Raw genomic sequence first — 15,792 nt, 5'->3', positions numbered from 1 at the left:
GTTTTTATATTGATTTGGCCATAAACCTCCCCGGGGTCTGGCTGGTAAGAGCTGCTCGTAAAAATCAGCCCCTTCTTTGTAGAACAGTCTGCAAATGCCATTCAGTAACTGTTATTTCATACAGTTCAGATCATAGGTCTTTTTTATCTTTGCTTGATTTTTGCATGGAATTAGTCATTGCTTTTTTATAACTAATCAACGATTATATTTAGCACAAGACTGTTCAAAAGTTATCGAATCATGTGGAAAAGAAATAATGCAAAATTCCTAATGCTATCTCAGTCTGCTTCCTGTAGGGGGATAGTGCCGTCAGTGCACCTCACGCCGTGTGCTGTAGGCATTACTCAAGGTTCTTTGCAGCGTCCTTTAAGCCCCTAGCTGCAACCCCTTTCATTCCTTGTAACAATTGTTTAATAACGATTGTTTCGTAGTGCAACTCATAAGTTTTCCTCGTTACACCTTTAAAACGTTTTTACTGTGAATTTCCTTATCAGCGCTGAATGACCATATAGGTCTCAACGCTTGGCCGTTGGCCCAAAGAATATATTCCATTCCATTATATCCCAGTCTGCTGAATGCAGGCAAGATAAGCCAGGAGGATAAGGGACCGGCTAAACGAGAACTTCGCCTCCCATACGTTACGTAATCCGCCAGAGAAGTAATTTTCGAGATAAAATCCCCCCTGCTTCCTTATATCGGCTCCGATCCCCTCGTATATACCCTAAGGTTCCATTAGGGCTATTGAATTCCATTTAGCTATCATCAAATTCACATTCGCCGGGTTTTGCAGTTGGTGACTCCACATATTCTATGTTTATGCCCGTGTCGCACAATTTATTCCGATATTCCTGCAGTTTCCTTGCTCCACGTAATGCTAATGAGTTCCGCCTAGGAACTATTGTAAGGGGTCGAAATTTGAAATCATCAAGTTGGATTGTACCGAAAATTCGGTCGTGTGCCAGTATCTCTCTCTCTCTCTCTCTCTCTCTCTCTCTCTCTCTCTCTCTCTCTCTCTCTCTCTCTCTCTAGATTATATACATATATGTATTTATATTCACAAATATGTATATATAGGCTACATAGATATGTCTATATATAAATATGTATACATGTATGTATGTAAATATGTTTATATATATATATATATATATATATATATATATATATATATATATATATATATATGTGTGTGTGTGTGTGTGCGCGCGTGTATGGGTGGACAGATAAAGAGAGAGAAAGGTTGATAGACATTATGCGCTCTCACAGCAACAAATAAAAACGAATTGCTCCTAGATGTTTACAAAGCAGGCAGTAGGTCCAAGCTGCGTCGTACACTCTGCATATTAATCCAGTGTAGCACCATCTGGCATTTGCATATGCTCGAACAATTCCCAAATAGATTGCCTGCATTAAGACTAAGTAGCGAAAGGCGTGTTAATGACTGCATTGAAGAAAGAGGGTCGTTACGTGAACGAGTGGAGAGCGCGCGCGCACGGTAATAACACATTTAGCACTCAGTGTGGAGATTTGCTGTTTTAGTTTATGCTGTTATGACTGTTGTGATTTTTAATTTTGTATATTCTTATCCTTTCTTTAATTTGACATTCTGTTGCTTTGATGAGTTCTGTCTGCGACGGTGAAATCTTATTATGAAAATATAGGAACGCTCAGTGTTGAGTTTTTATTATTTTGAATACTTATTTTTTTTCACGGTTTGTTGTCTTAGTTTATTTTTTATGAGTATGCTGTTATCCTTTCTTTAATTTGACCTTGTATTTGTTATTTTAGTGTTTTGTTATTATGAATGCACACTGATTTTTTATTTTGTAAAATTGGTCTTCGTTAATTTTCGTATGATTATACTCTAATTCTCTCTTTAATTTGACCTTGTATTGGTTTTAATATATCTCCGATGGTGAAATCTTATTATTTGGTTTTTTAGTTTTTGTTATTATGAATATTTTGATTTTTAATTTGCAAAATTTGTTGTCTTAGGTCATTTTCATATGAATGTACTCTAATTATCTCTTTAATTTGGCCTTGTATTGGTTTGACGAGTTATATTATATCTACGATGATGAAATCTTATTATAGAAATATCGGAAGAGTTTTTACGTTTGGGTTGCCAGTCCCGGCGGCATCTGGTTACATAACAATGTTATAGCCATGTCGCTTAATTTACCTAAGTACAGCTTTCTCATTGCATTGCGTGTCGACGAGGTTTTGAAGTCTAGCAGTGGTTGCATATGGCTAACCAACATTTCTTTGTTTTGATTTATTTCCTCATCTTGTTCAGTGATTGTGTCATATATAATTTCCATCTTTTTTGTATACTCTTTATTGCCATAATTGTTCCCCGCCACTTTAGATGTTAACGAGGTTATTTACCCAACCAGCATTTCGTTCTTATGCTTTATTTCCTCATCTGTTCAGATTCAGTGATTTGAAGTCATATCATTTTCAACCTTTTTTTTTTCACCCTTTATTGACATAACTGTCCCCTCCACATTAAATATTAACGAGATTTTAAAGACTGGTATTGCTCATAAAGCTAACCCATTTTTACCTGCTTTTCAAGGAATACTGCGAACAGTTGTATTTTTGCGAATGTGAAGATAGTCTCTAATTTTTAGTACTGATGCTTTTGTAAATGTAAATGTTTATATGTTTTAAGTTCCCAGTATCATGTTTGTAGTCTTTAGATTTTAGTGCAGTTGTTCTTGTAATACAAATGTTTATATGTTCTAAGTTCCCAGTATCATGTTTATTTTACTCTGATGCTTATGCTGTGCTCTGAGATGTGAGTTTTAAACGTCTAGTTCCACAGTAAGCCAAAGGCTGCAATAAAACCTTTTTACCTGAAAATAAAAAAAAAAATAGATAAACAAATAAAAATAACTGAAATGAACGCGTTGCTTAATTTTCATATATCATATGACATGGGTCAAAAACCATTTGGTTAAATTTCTTTCATCATTGTGAATATAAATTTCGACAAGACAGAAAAAAAGAGGTCTGTATATTCTCAAAAATTACCATAAAATATGGTAGTGCATTATGTTTGTTAAACCGATCAACAGGCAGGAAGTAACAAAAAAAAAAAAAATAAATAAAAAAAATAAATAAATAAAACCTTGTAAACAATAAATTTAGTAACATGAAATTTCCAGCTCATAATTATTTGTAAGTAAACTCCTTATTGTTGTTTTTTTTATTACACGACAAGAATGAGCCTTGCCTCCTTGTTATAAGTTGTTGACGAGTAAACGCAGTGAATACTTTATTGCCCTTGTTTGGGGATTACCGCTGTTGCCCTTCTGTTGTGCTGTTGTAATCATCTTTACTGTTATTGCTACTGTTATTCCCGTGCATTAACTTTTTATTAGAGTCCATTTTTGATAACATCGTAAACGCAGCATATCTTGCGATAATTACGTAATTGGGAACGTTGGTACGAGTAAAACCACTGCAGTTATTAAACCCACATCAAAAGCGTGGGCAAAGAGCAAATAAAAGAAAAATCAGTGGATAAGTAATTATGGTCGTGAATCCCACTATCACAAATATATACAGTAGATTAATAGGTGTAGGTATGGTTTAGTATCTTTAAGAACAAGATGAATTTATATCAAACGCAAAGGTAGGTACTACATAAGATACTCGATTATTAAAAAAAAAAATAATAATAAACTAATTACTTGTTGGTCGTTATGTATCTTATAATGATCTTTGAAAAGCAGATATTCGTGAAGTAAATTTAAGATTTTTTAGTTTATCTAATAATAGCTCAAAACTTTTTTTTGAAATTAAATATTGTTAATGCATCATTCTTGCAAGTATTTTATACAAAACTGTATTTTGTACAAAAAAATAGATCTCGTAGAAGTTTGCATAATGTACAGTACGTGAAACGGTTTCTATCTGTTATATAGATTTTCCAGAGACATTTCTTTCTTCCTTATATCAATGTTGTCTATTTTTCCTCGCCTGTCTTGCGACTCGAAAAAGGCATTTTCAGTGCACAAGTCAGCAAATATGCCAAGACTTGTTGGGCGAAATTACTCCCTGAATATTAAATCCAATTTCCCTTACGAAGTCACGTTATATTTTTCTGCATTGCACTAAAGTTAATTATTCTTATGATCGTACTTTGAAGAGAAGATCTGCATGTGTATTCAACCTATTTCGTCTGCGTATTGATCTCGGGAAAGGAAGTATCGTAGAAACATTGCGAATTCTTTATTTAAAAGTTTATCAGTTAATACAGTGAACGTTGTTTACACTTTTTTATAGTACAAGTACAAAAGTACGGTATTTGAGAGGAATTTTAACTCCATGCTCTATTTTATCCGCTTTATCCTGTACCCATTTTGCAAACGAGCAAAACATTGAAATTTATGAAAACAGCGGGTCTTTCAATGCTTAACTTTTTCAGTATACGAAAGCTGTGTAAAGTTCAGAGTCTAAAAATCAGAGCTAACATTAGCTATAATGTTGTAATGTATATGGAATATGAACACATTTCATATTACGATGCCATATCTATATGGGAAGGAAAATAAATTGCTGAAGTTGTTAAAAAAAATGGTATTTCAGCGAACAGTTGATTAACTGTCGGACAGTTGTAGTTGTAAACAGATACAGAAGGTTCCATGGAACCCAGAATTTTCTAGTACATCTGCACTTTTGAGATACAAACCAGTAAAGGAAGTAAATGCACAACCGACAATTTTATTCCCAGATACCATTGTTATCTGAAAATGAAAGAACTTTCACTTAATGTACACGATTGCTCTCTTCTTTCAATATATCAGCGTTGCTTAATCTTGTTGCGCCGAATGACCTCATAGGTCCCAGTGCTTGACCTTTGGCCTAAATTCTATATTCAATTCAGTTGTTGTACATATTCGTCTCTTCTCCACTCCCTGCGACTTAAAAGAGAGAGAGAGAGAGAGAGAGAGAGAGAGAAAGAGAGATTTGGAGTGGCACGAGTCAGCAAATATACGAAGAAATGGTGGCCGAAATTACCTCTTGAATATTAAATCTAATTTCCCTTACGGGATGATGTGAGATTGTAATTTCATCTTGCACAGCAGCTTAGAGCACTTATTGCCATACTTTTTAAAGGGAGGTGGGGGGGAATTGCACACGAGGGGACCCTTTTTCTTCGTCGTGTGCATCTGTCAGAGAAACCAAATTAATTTCGCATATGTATAATTTATAGCGCTGAACGTTTCTAGTTTTTAGTTTTCTGAAAAGAAAACTATTGTGCCGACTTTGTCTGTCCGTCCGCACCTTATTCTGTCCGCACTTTTTCTGTCTGCCCTCAGATCTTAAATACTACTGAGGCTAAAGGGCTGCAAATTGATATGTTAATCAACCACCCTCAAAACATCAAACATACCAAATTGCAGCCCTCTAGCCTCAGTAGTTTATATTTTATTTTTTGTTAAAGTTAGCCATAATCGTGCTTCTGGCGACGCAACAACACAGGCCACCACGTCCGGCTGAGAGTTTTATGGGCCGCGGCTCATACAGTATTACACCGAGACCACCAAAAGATAGATCTGTTTTCGGTGGCCTTCATTATACACTGTACAGAAAACTTGATTGCGCTGAAGAAACTTCGGCGCATTTTTTACTTGTTTTTTACTTTTACCTGTTACCTATTCGTATTGGTAAACTTCTGCCTCATTATGAGGGTATAATGTTTCAAATATCGTATTCTTTTCATTGGGTTTATTTTATTTATCGAATATTTATGAGAATAGTTAAAAAATCTTACAGTTTCGTTGGGTTTAATCTATTAAACGAGTATTGACTGAGAGCCAGAACTGTCACAATAGATAAGAGGATGTTGACCAAATATGGCCGTTGCCTTTCTTTTCCTTGTAATTTCCGCTCTGGCATCATCTATAAACACCCACATTTTCCTCTTCTCACGTGTGCTTGACGAATGAGGTTTTTGTCAACGAAACACGAACTGAACCCAACGCGCTTTAGGTAGGATCGTGCTTGCGTGCGTATGTCTGCTGGATGTGCGGGAACGAATACGTTTTTCTATAAATTTTCCATTCAACATTACAGTGAAGGCATGTTTTTGTTGTTGTTATTGATTTGGGATAATTTCCTGTTTCTTGTCTCAGATGTGCGCTGTTATTACTATGTATCCGTTTTTTAGATGTTGCTAAGGTTTTTTTCATTTTGAATGATATTAAAATGGATGCCCTGTATTTTTCTTCATTATATCTAACTATATCAAATTGAAATATGCATTTTACTGTACAGATTTAATACCCAATATAGACGAAAAAATGTACATTCTACCATACTGATTTAATACATTGTAGTTTTTTTTTTTTTCTACAGGTACCATTACATATCTACGTGTAAAGCTTTGTATTCGAAAGGATAAAATAGAACCTCTACAAGATTTTCGACAATTTCACGGTTGGACCAGCAAAATCTGGAAGGAGGCAAATGCCTACTCAAGTAATTCTCTGTGAATTTCAGGTAATAGCTATAAAGCATAACATGACGTAATACTTTTTCCTCACCACCTGCAGTCACACACACTTTAGTTGCGCGTCATTGTTAGATTTAAATTCGTGCTGTCATGTCTTATTTCTGGATGATGAATGGTGAGAGTCACTGTGTATGAACGAGTGTGAGGCGAGTTATTTTTTCAAGTTACTGCTTGGTAGTTGTAAAGTATTGACAAATTGTAAAGCTTCCTGTAGCGAATTTACACATAGGCTTGAAGGAAATTCGGTTATTTCTCCCTTAATATTTTTTTATGGTCTGTGTTCCCATCTTATTATAATTATAAGTTAATTTGTGTTTATGGTCTGTCATTGTTTTTAATTGTGAGTGCGTGTGTGTGTGTGTTTTTTTTACGTGTGACATTTACCTCAAACACGTGTCCAGTATCAGGTGGTTGCATCACCTTCCCTCGGACAAAACCGGGCTCAAAAACTCTCCTTACAAGTCGTCCCTCATCTCATGATGATGATGAAGAAGAAGATCAGATGCTCATTATCTTGTCATCTTTGCATCAACCTCCTCGCCGCCTCTCCGCCCTTCCTCTCGTTAATCCTGCAGATTAAATCGCCCTCTGCATGTACTCAGCTCCTCCTATACAGTGGGATTATTGCTGGTGCAGAGCGGGTGAAATAAATTATACGAGTCCCTGGCGAAGTCTCTCTCGTGTGCTACCCGTGACACGAAATGGGCATAAAAACTGGCGCATTAGGGAATGATTCCTTTATCTCTCTTCTCTCGAAGACGAAAACGGGGAATTTGATGGCTAAAGTGGGACGTCAGTGAATGGTCTGTAATTTATATACTTTAATTGTGGGCGAACACTGGGTCCCATATGGGAGATTATTCTTGGAACATGTAACGGGATGAGCGACTGAACATATAAAGACATGATGAGATTTTGATGTTCTGGTAACATAAGACATAGCAGAAAATATTTTATGAACATTTAATGTTATAAATAAACGAAAATGTCAACTGATTATCAAAGATGTAGAACTGAATCTGCTTTAAAAGAAACGTTAGTTTAGGGAAAATTGATTGAGGCTATTTTAAATCAAATTTCTTGAGGCTGCAGTTTAGGGAAAATTGATTGAGTCTGTGGAATGAACAGTCGAAAATAATAGCTGATTATTATAGAAAGTTAACGAATGATTATGCTTGAAAACAAGCAATTAAAGGGAAATTAAATAAAACTATTAAAAACGTGTGGGTTAGGACGGAGATCTGAAAATAATCCTCACGCTTTCGTTTTAGGTCATCAAATAGTTTCCCTATCATAATTATGCTCTTTTTAAAGACTTGCATGCTTAGAATAATGTTTATGCATGCTCATGCTACAGCTAAATGGGTTATTTAGAATATTATAAGGTAACAGCATTATTCAATAATTCCTAAATAGATTTGGAGGTTTTGTCTACTGTGAATTTTCATGTTTACACTTTTAGAGGTATAACTTACCATGTGTGTGTGTATATATATACATATATATATATATTATATATTTGTATTTGTATGTGTATATATATACATATATATAATATATATGCATATATACATACAGCTATCTGTATATATATACATACATACATACATATATATATACATATATTGACAAGTATGCAGTTCATTCAAGAATGCCGCTTGACATGAACGTTTACAACTACCTAAACTAAAGTCAAATAAGTTTTCCTTAGCAAGAAACTATTGACCAGCTGCCACTTCTCACGAGAAACATCAGTAGAATACACACTGTAATAAGCCTCTACAAAGACCGTATCAGAAACGCAACAAAACTCGACCAAACGGGAGGTCGTCGAGAAGGAAGGCTATAAAGGAAAGAGAGAGAGAGAGAGAGAGAACGCTACATTGAATCGTTATAGGCAACCAATCCAATTAATTCCGTAGCATGCAGGCACCATATAGTTGTTATAACTTCCTCCTGCCGTCTCTTTCCCTCATCTGCCTCGGCAGGAGTGAATCGACAGTTTTTATTCTGACGTTAGGCCTAAAGAATGGCGTAGTATACCGCACAGAGGAACGCTAGTAGTCACATAATCTTTTAGTGTTTCTTCGTTTCCAGTTATAACACTATACAAGAGACATAGATTCTCTTTCTCTTCAGTCTTCCACAAAATAGGAGTCGTCTCTGTCCACATGTTAAAAATTCCGACGAATTATGAAGAACATTTTATAAGTAGTCGCTTCTTTGCTTAACAACCAAGAGAAAATTATGTTAAACTGTTTATCTTATCATTGCTGAGTCGGAGCTTTGCTGTTTCTTCCGCATATTCTTGTCTATTCATATTAGCTCTTTAAAGGACAAACATTTATGTGATAACAATCTCAGCTATTAGAGGATTCTTAACTGATTACGGCAGACCAGTATTAGAAAATAAAGAACGGTATGTTATGCCCGATAACACCCTGATTTTATGGTCACAGAAGATTTCCTTCAAGTGATTTAATGAATAACAAAGCTAAAGGCTTCCTAGGGATGGAAAATCGGATGAGATTAATTACGCGAATTGATTTTACGCCCTGCTGATGAAAGCATCTGAACGCAGTGAGGGAAGTCAGCAAACAGCCTTGTTATTAGGAAGCAACAAACAAGCTTTTTATTATTCAGAATCGACGTATTATGATTTCCCCGATAGAAGCTGAGCGGAGTGTTATTACCTGTTTTCAGGAGGCTGATCCACTCTGCTGTCTTCGTCCGGGAGACGTTATACGGAGAAGTAAACTTGGGAGGAGAGCCAATATCATCTTTTACAAGAAGCGATGCGGAATAAATGAGGACGTCGGGAGAGCCTCACAAAACAGGCCGAGGAAATCATGTCGGGAAGAGTTACGCGGAACGCGGATTGGGAGTGTATGTTAGCCTCGTCATAAAAGAATATATATATATATATATATATATATATATATATATATATATATATATATATATATATATATATATATATATATATATATATATATATATATATATATATATATATATATATATATATATATATACATATACAGTATATATTTTTTTTTTTTTACTGGGGAGAACGTCAGAACAGTTGCTCTGACGATATTCACGGAAGATTGTAAAAATGCTGATAATTTGAGCATACTGAATGTCTCCTTGGTTTTATAAAAATCTAGTAAGACAGATAAGTAAAGCAGCAAACTCCACAGTGGAGGGTTTACTTAAGTAGTCTGATGGTATGCCACACTGATATTTATAGAGTATAACTTATAATATAAGTCTAGTCCCTTTTGACCTATAAAAATATAAGTCTAGTCCCTTTTGACTTATAAAAATATAAGTCTAGTCCCTTTTGACTTATAAAAATATAAGTCTAGTCCCTTTTGACTTATAAAAATATAAGTCTAGTCCCTTTTGACGTTTAAAAATATGTCTAGTCCCTTTTGACTCATAAAAATATAAGTCTAGCCCCTTTTCACTTATAAAAATATAAGTCTAACCCCTTTTGACTTAGGAAAATATAAGTCTAGTCCCTTTTGACTTATAAAAATATAAGTCTAGTCCCTTTTGACTTATAAAAATATAAGTCTAGTCCCTTTTGACTTATAAAAATATGTCTAGCCCCTTTTGACTTATAAAATTATAAGTCTAGTCCCTTTTGACTTATAAAAATATAAGTATAGTCCCTTTTGACTTATAAAAATATAAGTCTAGTCCCTTTTGACTCATAAAAATATAAGTCTAGCCTCTTTTCACTTATAAAAATATAAGTCTAGCCCCTTTTGACTTATGAAAATATAAGTCTAGTCTCTTTTGACTTATAAAAATATAAGTCTAGTCCCTTTTGACTTATAAAAATACAAGTCTAGCCCCTTTTGAATGATAAAAATATAAGTCTAGTCCCTTTTGACTTATAAAAATATAAGCCTAGCCCCTTTTGACTTATAAAAATATAAGTCTAGTCCCGTTTGACGTTTAAAAATATGTCTAGTCCATTTTAACTTATAAAAATATAAGTCTAGCCCCTTTTGACTTATAAAAATATAAGTCTAGTCCCTTTTGACTTATAAAAATATGTCTAGTCCCTTTTGACTTATAAAAATAAGTCTAGTCACTTTTGACTTATAAAAATATGTCTAGCCCCTTTTGACTTATAAAAATATAAGTCTAGCCCCTTTTGAATTATAAAAATATAAGTCTAGTCCCTTTTGACTTATAAAAATATAAGTATAGTCCCTTTTGACTTATAAAAATATAAGTCTAGTCCCTTTTGACTTATAAAAATATAAGTCTAGCCCCTTTTGACTTATAAAAATATAAGTCTAGCCCCTTTTGACTTATAAAAATATAAGTCTAGCCCCTTTTGACTTATAGAAATATAAGTCTAGTCCCTTTTGACTTATAAAAATATAAGTCTAGCCCCTTTGACTTATAAAAATATAAGTTTAGTCCCTTTTGACTTATAAAAATATAAGTCTAGCCCCTTTTGACTTACAAAAATATAAGTCTAGTCCATTTTAACTTATTAAAATATAAGTCTAGCCCCTTTTGACTTCCAAAAATATAAGTCTAGTCCATTTTAACTTATAAAAATATAAGTCTAGCCCCTTTTGACGTATAAAAATATGAGTCTAGTCCCTTTTGACTTATATCAGATCAGAAGGTTAAATGCCCTTTCTTCATCTGATTTCTAATACAGTAAGACGGAAAGTAACAATTCGGGTGTATAATAGTTACAGTAAGATGGAGGAGTCGCTTCTCATCACCTACTCGTCCCCTTGTGCGTATGAGAATATTCAAAAGTGCTTGATAAGATTTCTGAACGCTATCGTGGAAGAGGAAACTTTAATTTACATTACCTATGAGGTCATTCATCGCTGGAAAGGAAATTGAGAGTAGGCAGGTTTGAAAGGTGTAACAGGAGGAAATCCTCGCAGTTACACTAGGAGAGGGTGGATAGCAAGATGGAAGAATGATGATATGAATGGAGGTACAGTAAAAGGAATGAAAGGGCTTACAGCTAGAGGCCGAAGGGACGCTGCAAAGAGCCTTTAGTAATGCCCACAGTGCACCCGGTGAGGTGCACTGATGGCACTAACCCCCCCCCCTCCCCTCCCCACGGGGAAAGAAAAGATATTATCATCAACTTTTGAGGTCTTTTCAAATCTTTAACCTTGCTTTTTAAACTGATATATCCTGATATCGTTTAGACTAATTTATAAAGCATTCTTAAACTTACATACCCCGTAGGGGGTTAGTGCCATCAGTACAGCCCACGTGGTGCACTGTAGGCATTACTTAATGTTCTTTGCAGCGTCCTTTCCGCCCCGAAGTTGCAACCCCTTTCGTTCCTTTCACTGTAACTCCGTTCATATGCTCTTTCTTATATTTTTCCTTTCAAACCTTTCTACGCTCAATTTCCCTTTTAGGGATGAATGACCTCATACGTCCCAGCCTTGGCCTTTGGCCCAAATTCTGTATCCCATTCCATTCCTTAAACTTACACAATTCTTTTATAATTTAGATATGTCTGTTTTCTTCAGTGCAATTCAGCGTTGCCGTCAGTTGGCCTCTTTCCATTTGCATATGTTATCGCAAAACCCATCAATTGTCAATTTTGGTCGTAACATTGTTCATTAACTTCACTTCCAATGATTTCAGAATGATATTAACGCAATGTGTGCTCTGATTTCAATTCCTTTGAAGTTCTGTTTACGAACCAAACAAACAGTAATGATTTCTAGATAGCATTTGTAAGCAAAGAGATTCGACACTTGTAAACTGCACAGGAATTTCCTCAAGGCCACGACTGACTAAACCTTGTGACTTAAAAACCTGACAAATACATACTCCGATAAATTGATGTGGATTGATATATACAGCGGTAATAACCAACGTAGTAAAGACGGAACGAGATCATGGAAAGGGAATGAAATAATAAAGGGGGTTCTGGGAACAATTATGGCCCATTAACAGAAAATAAAAGAGCCCATAAATGAAACCTTTACGCAGGGCGATAACTAGATTCGCAATTATGTCGCTGGCCTATGGGAACTTGACGGTCACTTTGGGGTTATTAAGTGACTGATGTGCGTCTATGTGTGACTGGTACTTAATCGAAAATTAATTTTTAAGTCTCAACATAAATAGACTGTAGGGAAAAATCTTCATGAAGTTATAAGAAGTAATGAAATGAAACCGAAATTCTTAACGTGTATAAGACCATTTGACCTAGATTCACTCAACAAAATAGCTTGCTTACATATATTTATTTATTTCTCATAGACAATCCTTTATAAAAAAAAAATGACGCTGACAGTGTAGCTCCTTCGAGGTTATCAGTAATTATGGCAATTTTTCATTTGAATATTTGTACCACAGTGCTGAGAAATGGGACATTTATGGTATGGTTGTGCTCACTAATTTTTTGGATGGAAATAACTCAGCGGTGCGTATTGTTAAACTTATTTCCTTCAAGTTGACATATTTTCTCTTGAAAAATAGTAGTGAAACTATGCAAAATAATTCCATTATTTCAAAAAGTACAGTTTTTGGAGTTGGCCTACGTTTTCCTTCTGGAAGCAAGAACAGAAAAAATGAGAAAATTATACAAGCAATAATTATTATTTCTGCATAGATTTGTTTTTTATTTATGTAACCGAGTTATCTAGTAACATTGCAATGTGTATACTGTTAATGATGATGTATTTATTATTATTATTATTATTATTATTATTATTATTATTATTATTATTATTATTATTATTCAGAAGAAAACCCCCAATTCATATGGAACCAACCCACATGGGCCGTTGACTTGAAATCCAAGCTTCCAAAGAATATGGTGTTCACTGGAAAGAAGTTCAGAAGATAGTAGGAAATACAGAAAGAAGAGATCAATTATTAGAAAAGAAAAAAAAAACATGAATTTATAAATTAATAGATAAACAGATGCAATTTCAAATAAATTAGTAAAACACAAGGTGAATTGTAATGCAATACAACTTGGTAACAGAAGCATATGTAATTGAGTAGAAGTGAGATGAAAAACACGATAAGGGAGTAAAGCAATAATTTAGTAATTATGTGAAATAAAAGAGAGAATCATTCATATCTGAAGCTATTAAAAATACATCCATTTAGAGGGCGGTGGGGGAACGATCTGTAATTTCCCAACGACCCACGAACTTAAAATTTCATTTGCAAACTAAACCAAATAAAAATAAATTCATGACTAGGCACAAAAGTAAAATGAAATACCAACACTTTATAAAACGCAGTAATTCGACAGCGGCCCGAAAATACCGCAATCTACTGCTAATTTTATTCCGAAATATAGTGAAAAGAAAATTTTTGATACCCAGCGTTTTCCGCCCAGTTGGTTTAAGCCGAAAAATCAGCGCATATTTGCATCAAACAAACTGTTTTGTCATCTGAAATTCACAGTTAAAAGTTAAGCTTTGATGATTTGGCCTGGAATTTAATAATATTGCCTGCTGGGACGAAGGGCCATTTCAGCATTAATCTTTTCACTTTTCGTTTCAAATCATTTTATTCCTCCTTTTTAAGTCCACTCGTGCATTGCACTTTTAGCTACCAGGGCCACGCTTTGGCCTTCAAAAAAAAAAAAAAAAAAAAAGAGAGAAACAAAAATAGATAAAGGAGCTGCAGAATCTGGTGGCGCCTAAGCAAAACTTCAGGATTTTTGTTTATATATATATATATATATATATATATATATATATATATATATACATATATATATATATATATATATATATATATATATATATATATATATAATATATATATATATATGTAATATATATACATACATACATGATAATTATGTGCGCGTGTTTGCTTATGTATGTATATGAGTGTGCACGTCCACCTTTTTGCTTATGTGGAATATTGGGAATAGAAAATAACAGTCCTTTGTTCAGCATAGTGTCACCAAATAGCCACAGTAGACAGGGGCTTTGTTGCTTCATACTAGGTACTCATTGCATAAAGAAAAATAAAAAATAAAATACTAAATCCTGGGAATTTTGAATCTGCCCTGAGCGCCGCAGAATAGAATAGATATTTGATAGTTGATTAGTTGAAGAAGAGGCGACTGAATTTTGAATCTGTATTGAGTGTGGCAGAAAATAATAAATGTATGATAGTTGATGTGTTTCAGCAGAGAAGATTGAGATTTTGCCACCTACGAGGCCAGAACGAAAAGGCATTTTTTTGTGGGAATGGAAAGGACTAAGAGTGATTGAGTCTGTGTCAGATAAAAGGTGTAGATCTGTAGCATCAAGGAGATTCTACGGACGGTTCAGAGTACAGACGCGTTCGTTTGAGGGATAGTATTTAAAATCACATGTGACAGGAGATAAAGTTTTATTAGTGAATGTATATGCTCCGAGAATCGAAATGAAAGAGAGAATGCTTTTGGGAGTGCCAGGCCGGGTTTGGAGCATATGAAAGGAGCCTGTGTTGGGTGATTTACATGGCAAAGGCAGGTGACAGAGAAAGAGATGGCTTTCTTGACGGAGCCGGAAGGAGTCTGTAACATTTTAGGGACATGTTTATCGAGTAAGAGGGGGGGCCACAGGAGGGAATATAAACAGTCAGTAGCAGGATAAAGAATTTCTAGTATTATTGAAGTTATAAAAAAGATTGAGGTTCAAGAGGTCAGAAAAGATCACTTATAAGCATGCCAGAGGGTAGACAGGATAAAAGAAGGCAGATGTTAATTGTATATGTGTGTATGTATAAATGTATCACTATAGACACCATGGTCAAATCTGAGAGCGGCATCTTTGCATGTACATATGCTGGGACGCCTGCAAAATCCAAGATTAGAAAAAGAATACACAAAGAACGGAAGAGGCGCGTGGTTATCTGTTGACGATTATAACCAGTTGAACGCGTTCGGAGCGCTAATGCCTTCAAGTTAACGAGGGGCTGTAAGGGTGGTGGTGGTGTTTTTGACTGAACCGGCTTTATGCCATCACGGGCTTTTGCTCATAGAGCAGCCCGTAAATATGATGTTGCATTACAGCATTTTGCGCCAGTGCATTAACATTTTTTATTCTTCATAGATCATTTTGATGTATGTATAGCTTATAGTTATAAGAAGTATAGTTATTTACACGGGTAAAAATTTTCAGTGGTGTTCCCGTGCAAACTGAAGCTTATTACTTTACCTACATTCCCCAATTAGACACCTGAAGGTAATCCAGTTTGTATGTATTCCCTGTAAAGACGTATAAACTCGC

The 15,792-nt window shown here is 34.8% G+C and overlaps 1 long non-coding RNA gene across 4 annotated transcripts in view; it reads left to right on the top strand.

The window, feature by feature from the left end:
- LOC136848616 (uncharacterized) overlaps positions 1-15,792 on the top strand; it is a 423,332-nt gene that overhangs the window by 256,477 nt on the left and 151,063 nt on the right. For all 4 annotated transcript variants that reach the window (XR_010856069.1, XR_010856068.1, XR_010856066.1 and 1 more), the window contains exon 8: positions 6,370-6,513. This is a non-coding gene — a long non-coding RNA (uncharacterized lncRNA). The remainder of the gene's footprint in view (positions 1-6,369; positions 6,514-15,792) is intronic.

Source organism: Macrobrachium rosenbergii, chromosome 19 (assembly GCF_040412425.1).
Source record: "Macrobrachium rosenbergii isolate ZJJX-2024 chromosome 19, ASM4041242v1, whole genome shotgun sequence".
In the NCBI taxonomy this organism is placed as follows: domain Eukaryota; kingdom Metazoa; phylum Arthropoda; class Malacostraca; order Decapoda; family Palaemonidae; genus Macrobrachium; species Macrobrachium rosenbergii.
Note: the sequence above shows the minus strand (reverse complement) of the source record. Positions and strands in the feature narration are given on the sequence as shown.